This window comes from Pinus tabuliformis, chromosome Q, assembly GCF_031772625.1.
Source record: "Pinus tabuliformis cultivar Carrire ecotype Pingquan chromosome Q, CPIR1, whole genome shotgun sequence".
Taxonomy (NCBI): Eukaryota; Viridiplantae; Streptophyta; class Pinopsida; order Pinales; family Pinaceae; genus Pinus; species Pinus tabuliformis.
In genome coordinates, this window is record NC_142296.1 from 1,121,915,089 (window position 1) to 1,121,924,744 (window position 9,656).

Below are 9,656 nucleotides of genomic sequence, written 5' to 3' on the forward strand. Positions count from 1 at the left end.
ACCATGACTTATCAATATCAAATGCCCAAAAAACAATAATCAACTTCATATGATACTTCTTGATATAATATTTTTTAAATTAATAAATTTAATTAAATGGAAAAAAATAACAAAAATATTTTAGAGATAAATCTTCATCTTTAATTTATTTATACTAATTTGGAGATAAATAATTTTTTATTAAATCTATTTTAATCTCAAATCTATTTTAATCTCGAATCAAAAAGGAAATCTCAACATAGATTCAAAATTGAGAGAGAATTCTTTAAGGATAGGTTTACGGTTTACCTTTAAAAAAACATAAAGATGACAGCATGAAACATTCCATTGTGAATAGGTTTCGCTTTACAAAGCATAAACATGACAGCTCATCGAATCACTTAATAAGGATTCGCTGAAATCTATACTTTCAGAGACTTTTTTCTTTTGGTTCCTTCATATCATTGGCGAGTTGCAGGTTGGTATCCCATGGCGTGCCTTTTAAATAATGTCTGTCACAGAAAACTATGATTATTTAATTCTCTTAGAAAGTAACTTGTTTAATAATAATTGAAAGGGATGGATTGTCAAACAAAACGGACCTCAGGACTCAAATGTCTCAGCGTTTCACGGGAAGACAGCTGTTATTGAACGGAGAGTAGATATTGTCCGTATGTGCTGAGGCTGACAGGATTTAGATTTCTGCACAGGGAGATTGCCAATGATTTGAGGAGCTCTGTGAACCTTTTTCTTCTGTCACACACTCGCACTTATATCTGCTGCATCATAAAATGTTAAAACCCTTTCATGGCAAGCGTGCAGCAATCAGATCTGAATTTCACGCCTTTAAATCTGTTCACAGATTCCAATTTCAATTTTCAATAAGCGTAGTTTTTTTTATAGATGCCAAAAATTTATAGTGAAATATTGATTTATGTTGTTTAAATTTTAGTTACTAAATATATTTATATGAAGATAAAGAATACTAAGTTTATTAGTACATCAAATTATTCGTTAAGAATTTGAGTCTGAATTGGTAGTTTGTGTACTTAGGAATGGCGTTAAGAATTTGAGTCTGAATTGGTAGTTTGTGTACTTAGGAATGGTAATTGAATATAAAGAATACTAAGTCTATTAGTACATCAAATTATTCGTTAAGAATTTGAGTCTGAATTGGTAGTTTGTGTACTTAGGAATGGTAATTGAATAGTTTTCTAATAATTGGTAGTTTGTGCCTTGAATTGTTTTGTAATAATTGGTAAGTGAACTGCGGGAAACTAAGTGTGAATGGAAATTTCCAGGTTTTAAATTTCAAAATTTCTTTTAAAAGTTTTAAAAAGCTAAGATAACAAGAAAGGAAAGATTTGAGCCTAAACTTTGAAGTTTTTAAAAAATAATTAAAGTTTAACAAATTTTCTAAAAAATAATTAAAGTTTAACAAATTTTCTAAAAAATAACTGATTTTTTAAATATGTTTATATTAGGATGAATGTGTAAAAATAAGTTTTTAATATTTAGTTTTTAAAAATTCATTAAATAAAAAGGATTTTTGATAATACTTGAAATTTAAAATTAGGAAGGGATCTAGTTTCAAATACAAAAGGATTTTAGATAAGATATGAAACTTGGGAGGGATATAGTTCTGAATTTTGAAAAACAAAGAGATTATGGAAATAACTATCTTTTGTTTAATGAATTGCAATTTTAAAATTGTTATTAAAATTATTAAGAATTATTTATATTTTAAAATGAATGGCAAAAATATGGGAAAAAAACATTGTTGTTACCCGGAAAAGTATATATATAAATTTAAGATGTATACTCCATTTTTTTCTGAATTAAAAATTTTTCTTGCAGATTTTTATCATATTGAATTCGAATCTAAATCCAATTTTTTGTCGTATCAATTCAAATATGAATCCAAATTCCAATTCAATAATTATAACTTAAACTGATATTTTTTTTATATATAAATTCAACACCAACAAAAATTCCTACTGCATATATCGTATTGAATTGAATCTAAATCCAATTTCTAAATCCAATTTTTTATCATATCAATTCGAATCTGAATCCAAATTCCAATTCAATAATTATAACTTAAACCGGTATTTTTAGTCCCTGCCATCTGGCATCCGGCAGGGACTATAGTAATCGATATGACCCCTAGATAGCATTACTTCACCCCTTTTAGGAATCGATTTTTAGTAATTCGGAGTGCTGTTTGGCGATTAGATCAAGGTTTCAAGGATGTCTGCCCTCCCCGCCAGGATGCCGAAGGACTGCCATCTTATTTGGCCTCTTCCCGAGGCGGGAGAGGCCAAAGCTTAGGTTATTTCGGAAATAGGCGTGTATGTTTCGCTGTGACCGTCAGTGGTCTGATTTTAATGCTAACATTAATTCATCAATTCATATGCTAAGGTTTCTGCAAACAGGCATATGCTAAGGTTTGGCATATTCTCCGGCGGCAAGTGTTCAGCATGCAGGGGGCGGCAAGTGTTCAGCATGCAGGCTGCATGCACTGCAGCGGTTGCATTAAAGCAACTTACCTGCTTGTTGGTGTTCGATTTGGTCAGAAGAGCCTCTCCGCCACTGGTTTCGGCTTGGTCCGTCAAGCTGCAGATTCCCCTCCCTCGCCTCCTCGCCCCCGAAAAGCCTCTTCGTCCCGGAAAATTGGGGGGTCCTGTAACTCCACGGCTTGTTTTACTGCCTTGATGTCTTGGGTTTATTTGCTTCCAACTGAGCTGTAGAATATGTTTCGGATGCTAATCTCCATTTTTCTTTGTGTTAACAGGAAAGAGGGACTGGTCAGGTGTGACGAGATGCAAGCCCTGGTCGCGTCATGGGTTCATTTGTCTATAGGTATGTGAAACCCTTTGCCTACATTACCTCGTTGACTCTTATCGCCTGGTTTTCCGATTCGAGTGCTAAATGTCTGCGTTAAGAATGAGGGCGGTACTGTTGATTAGGAATCTCTCTATTCATTGTTTTTTTTCTCCTTCATCATTTGCGAATAGCGTTACCAGAAATGATTTTCCTTTGATGTGGTGAAAGCGGCCTCTGGTTTTGACCTGTTGTTTCTAATTTCTTATTTTGTGGCCCATGGTCGGGGTAGGACCAGTTTCCTCCACAGATTTACTTCCGTTTTAGTCTATCTGTGACAGGCTACCTTCCTATCGGCTCGTGACACTCGTTCTCGACCTGTATTGGGGTTTCCCTTTTTCCAGTACTGATGTTTACGACTTTATGACAGTTTTGAATGAATTATTCTAGGTCATATCCCCCTCTGTCCTTGTATTGGTTTTTCTTGACCCTACAGGACTTGGTATGATTTCGAAATTACATTCTCATACTCTTCTTCACATGGATCATCGTACTCTGTCTATTCGGATGCACTGCTGGCACCGCCTGGACCATTGTCAATCTCTCCCATTTCGCGGTCAGTATTCAATTCATTGCTTTTCTGTCATTAATTTCCTGAAAATCGACTCTTTAGGGTTTATGTTTTGGGGCCGTAACAGGTTTCGTGCAAACCAATTACTTTTCATTACGTTTTTCTTTCCTTCAACTCTACCTATTGTATCAATGTTCAGATTGTATCCATGTTAAATCTGAAGTATATAATTAGATTCACTGTGAAAAAACATACCTGTGCAGACAAAAAATGTATGGAAGTTCTTACATGCAGAATATTAAGAGGTTATTAATGACTGTGCTTTTGGAAATTCTTACATGCAGAATATTACCAGATTATTAGATTATTACCTTTCGGCAAAGGTAATGAGCACTGGCTATGATTGACTATCAACTGCCCTTCTGGCACTGACTAGCCCCAGCTAGGCTAGAAGTTGCAAGTTCGACTGCCCCTGTATTGAAGTTATTCTCAAGCGCCAGCAAAGTAGCAAGTGGGTTCCCTACCGGGTTGGCATTCTGTTCTTTCAACATAACAAGGGTTGGCATTCTGTTATTTCAACATAATAAGTTCGCCTTTCTCTGCATTATGCATGTCGCACCTCATGCCAAGCCATTGCCACTATCCTGGCCAACCACCTTACTTACCAGCATGCCAAGCTCAGTCAAATAGCCATCGAGCTATGAGAGTTGAATAGGCTTGTCTGTACGATGAATTCTCACCTTTAACCAAGTGAAATCATCTTTAGCCGTTGTTGTTTCAGTCACAAACCGAGAGCATCCAATATCATGTTCGGTGATGACCAAAAATCCCATTGCCATTCCAACATCCCACTATCCATGCTGAGCAAACCTTCTCTAAATCTCTCTGTCGAGTAAATCAATTTGCTCAGAATAAGAAATAAAAACTCAGAATAAGAAATAAAAATCAATTTCATCGTCACAATTTCTTTAATTGTGAAATCTTCAAATTCGAGAGCCAGATTGCTTACAACTTGGAAGTGCCGGCTTCAGATGTTGGAAAAATTTGATCTTTGGAATCCATTGCAGAAGAGGAGGCTGTAGTGCCCACAAAGATGATTGCTTGCTGAATCTGCAGAAGAGAAGGCTGTAGTGCCTGCAAAGATGATTGCTCGCTGAATCTGAAACAGGCACCAGGGACGGAGTGGTCAATGCTAAAAAAATTCTTAAACACAATTTGAACTATAGAAAACCTGGAAGGAACGTTGCTAATCCATCCACGTATTGCATGGTATTCATCCACGTATTGCATTTTGTTTTCTGGAAAATAGGGTCATGAGGATCGTGCCCTCGTGAGGAGCCCAGATGGTTCTCAACATGTTTCATTGTTTAAATATTTGGTTCCACATGGCTCAATCCTCGGATCCTGGGACTGGAGTAAAGAATCAAAAAATAAAATAAATTTACGGTTATAGTTTTGGACATATAATGTATGTACTATATATATTTTTAGCATCGTTTCTTTCCTACTAATATTTTTTCCTGTTATATTTCGTCAAGTCAATTGTCGCCGAAGTAAAAGTTTTAAAACCTGGGCATATTTGGATCCAATAACCTTCAATATGGTCTCTCACACTCAAACGATTTCACCGTGCTCGTGCCGTCATTTTCGTTGCCTTTTTAATGCAGTTTCCATTTTATTAAATCAAGCGTGGCGGTGTTTACCTGTGGATGTATAATCCAGCATGCATTTTAGAAAGAATTTGCTTTTTTTAGACTTGTTCGGGGCAGATTTCTCTGCATTTTTCAATTTATTACTAAGCATAGAATCTAACTAGGGTAGCCTATTAAAGTTATTGGTATCTTCCTATAAAGAATTTTTGGCATATGCAAGGCAATTATCTTTTTATTCATAAAAGACTTGTTTGCTTTTGTGCTTGTACTAATAGATATACATTAATAAGTATTATTTAGACTCATAAACTTTGGACTTTAGTTCCATTTTTTTGTTTTTTGTTACACCATTTCTATCTTTAAAGTTTAGATGGGTTAGTCTTTAGTATTTACAAGCGTCAATTTTGTTTTAGCATGTTGAATTTTGAATATGAGATTTTCCTCTGTAGTTTTGCAGAACTTGCATTTCCTCCTTGAACCCGAGAGTGGCTGCATATTTGTAAATTGCTAATGTAATTTTTTATACAAGACTTCCTTCAGTAGTTTCGCAGAGTTTGCATTTCCTCCTTAAACCCAATAATGACTGCATAATTGTAAAATGTTAACGTTTCCAATTAATTGAAGTAGCATTTGCAAGAAAGGAAAAAAAACAAAGGCACAGGCCTTCACTAGTTGGGCATCATTTCAAAAACCAAAGGTCTGCACTAAGAATGCTCTGCGACACAGACAGGAATAAACTAAAAATCTTCAGTGCCTTGTAAATGCCATTTAAACATGATGTAAAGGACAATGAATTTTTCACCCTTGAATGAAAGGTCACATTTAAATTTCTTAATATTGGAAATGGATAACTAGTCAAGCAAGTAGCCTAAACAACTCCATATCCAATGCGCCACTCTGAAGCAGAGTCAAAACCAATCTGGCTGACCCCAAACAAGGAATGGCGACCTGGGAATACAAAACTTAAAACCATATGAACATAGTACTAAAATGGTATAATTGTCTTTGATATACAATTTTTTTTTACAAGATGATTCCTATTATCAGGGTCAATGTCGAATATGACCTATCCCATTTTGGGAATATTACAATGGCTTATAGTATCTATTTGGCCAAATGCAACCGGCTTGCACTTTGCTTGGTGAGATATACAGTCCACAAAAGGGTGAAACTTGTCTATGAAGGAATTTAAACATTGGTGGATAAGAAATTCCCTTGCTGTACCAATTAACCAAGATCCGTCTATTCTTCGATATACAGTTTCTGGTAGCTGTTAGCATGTTCCTATAAGTCGAACAAATAATGTAACTGAAACTTACTGAAATGAAAAAACAAATTGTCGTTTGTAAAATTCAAGCAGGTGTATTTTAGGCACCTGGACAGTATGAGATTGAATGCTGAGTACACGACCCGTGGCTTGAGGTAGAACAACGGACAGAAGCGGAGCCATTTGAACCTGCGACTAATGTCGCTCTTGTTCTGTTGTTCTGCTTGTTCTGTTCTGCTGAAACTTTTGCTTGTTCTGTCAACCCAGAAATGCATGCTGAAACTTCTGCTTGTTCTGTCAAACCAGAAATGCATGCTGAAACCCAAAAATGGAGGCTGAACCTTATGCAGGGACTTGCTGCCTCGCAGCCTCACTTGTTTATATATATAAATTCAACACCAACAAAAATTCCTACTGCATAATCAATATTAATTCTTGTTTCTTCTTGATTTCAACTAACCCTAATATTTCAGTAAAAATTTGAGTGGCACCATGCACGTCACTCCATTAAATACTGTAGGGTGTTTTTCAAGAAATACTTGATGGAGCCATAGAATGATGAAATCAGCGGCAGTAGCGGCGGCACCACTATTGTAATTCATTGCCGATCATGAGATTGTGATACTCTACTCTACTTTCACTTGAGTAAGTAGACCCCATGTTTCACCGTGTTCTGAGCGTGGGTGGCCATGCCCAACGGTATAGAGAAATCACCAAATAACATCTGGAGTCCACCACCATACGTTACTGCATACCAGCTTGTTTGCATTTGGACATCCAGATGATCACACTGAAAATTCTCGTGTGCACATAGATAATATAAATTTGAATCTGCAACTGGGGGAATGATATTTCTTCCATTATCTTTATAAATGTAACTGGGTTGATTATGCCGAGAGGGCAAATTTTAGATGTGAACTTTTTTCTTTCCTCAACTTGGAATTAACTGGTTGTTTTTTAAAATATAAAATGTTTTTTAAAATATAAAATAAAATATCGGTTGTTTTTTAAATATAAAATAAAATATTTATTATATATAGTTGTAATTCAAAATATTATAAAATATTTATAATTTCATAAGATATTACAAAAGAATATTTGTATTATAAAATATGAATATTTTATAGAAGAATATTTGCATTATAAAATATTAATAATTTTATATAATATTACATTTTGATATTAAAAAAAATTATGATATAGTGGGTATTTATTTTGTATTTTATATATATAATAATATTAATTATATAAAAAAATGTTTTACTCACAATTATAAATAAAATATTTTGATATCTATAAAATAATAAATTTTATATGAATTTTATAAATATTTTGATGTCTATTAATTAATATAAAAGATGAAATATTTTGATATCTATAAAATAATAAATTTTATATGAATTTTATAAATATTTTGATGTCGATTAATTAATATAAAAGATGAAATATTTTGATATCTATAAAATAATAAATTTTATATGAATTTTATAAATATTTTGATGTCGATTAATTAATATAAAAGATGAATGAAAATTCACAAAGAGATATATTTTCAACTTCAAGTGTGATAAAAATGAGTAATTTTTTTGTTTTTTTCACTAATATATTTAGATATCAACTTCATATAGATCTATATCATTCCATGCTCAGATTGTGTTCGTACATACATATAATGATAACAATACATACATATTATTGTTGTTGTTGATGATGATGATATATCTTGGAATGTTGTTCAAAATAAGAAAATGTGGAATTCCTTCCATTGTTGTCTTGGAGTATATATATATATATATATATATATATTCCTTCCATTATTGTCTTGGAGTATATATATATATTTTTTAAATCTATTTTATATATATATATATTCTAAATCTATTATATATATATATATATATATTCATTCTAAATCTATTATATATATATATATATATATATATATATATATATATATATATATTCTAAATCTATTAAGTGTTAAGAAAGATAAATCAGATCAAATCTCTTTAGGTGTAAACATTTTTTGTTCTAGTTTTGCATTTTAAAAGAGTTTGCATCTCAATAAATTTAATTTCTTACAACACTTCATAAATTCAAAATTAAGATGCATCCATATTGATATTAGTTTAACATAATGTGTATTCCATCCACTATATCTTGAGGATGCATTTATGTTATTTTTCACTTCACATACGAAATTAACTATTATTTAAACCACAATGTCAAAAAAAGGGTACTTTACCAGTACACTTACTATAATCTATCACTAACTAGTTTATACTATAATTCATCACTAACTAATTTATACCACCGTGTTAAAAAAAAGCTAAATGATAAATTCATTGATTAATGTGAAATTTGTTAGAGTTTTTTTTCAACACTTAAGTATGGTGAGTTGTAAGCTCACATAGGGACTTGCTTCTCCCCCATTGTAGTAGTTATGGGCTTCCTCCTTTGCTATATAATGGAGGTCTTCTATGTACTTTTATATAAGATTGTGAGTAATAGAATACTCTAATTTGAGTTTAGTACTTTTTTAATGATTTTGAATGGAGTTTTTGTGAGGTCTCAAAATCTACAAATCTATGTAGGAGATGATGGTCTGAATCTATTAGATATGAATGGGATTTCTTTGTGATCTTGTCGAGTCATATCTGATACCTACAGTTTTTTAATAGCGAGAGTTCCAAGTTCATTTTGGCGCAATTTATTTTTTATTTTTTCATTGCACTAATTTTTGAACTCTTTCTCAGTTTATGAGAGTTTGTACATGGGTATCTAATCGAGCCTTGTTGTGGGGACTCATTCTTTTTTTTTTTTTTCTTTAGTTACTCCCTATGTATCGCTTAAGGGGGGTGGGGGTGTAGAGTTGGTTTTTCCAACATTTCATTTCCCTATGAGGAAAGTATGATGAGTTGTAAGTTGCATCTGCTCAATTGTCATAGTTACTCTTAACTTACACTTGGCTTTCTCCATTACTATATAACGGAGATCTTCTATATACTTTTAGATAAAATTGCAAATAATAGAATACCCTAAGAAAATTTAGTCAAACCAATTTTATTTTTATGATAAACTAATTAATTCAAAAAAAACATAGATAACATTTTTAAAACAATTAAATTCCAAAGCTAGATCACAATTCTGGCATGTAAAACTTGTTCGAACTACTATACATGTCCTATCTAACTAGACATATCAAATTATTTAACATGAAATTGTACACCAAAGGAAGTGCAGCCTAACGAGTAGCCTATGCTTCATAATTGATATCCAAGCAAAGAAGAATGACGAACAGACTTGGAACTACACTTTCAGTTACCATACGACTAAATTTTCTCATTATTTTTGTTTCTAATAC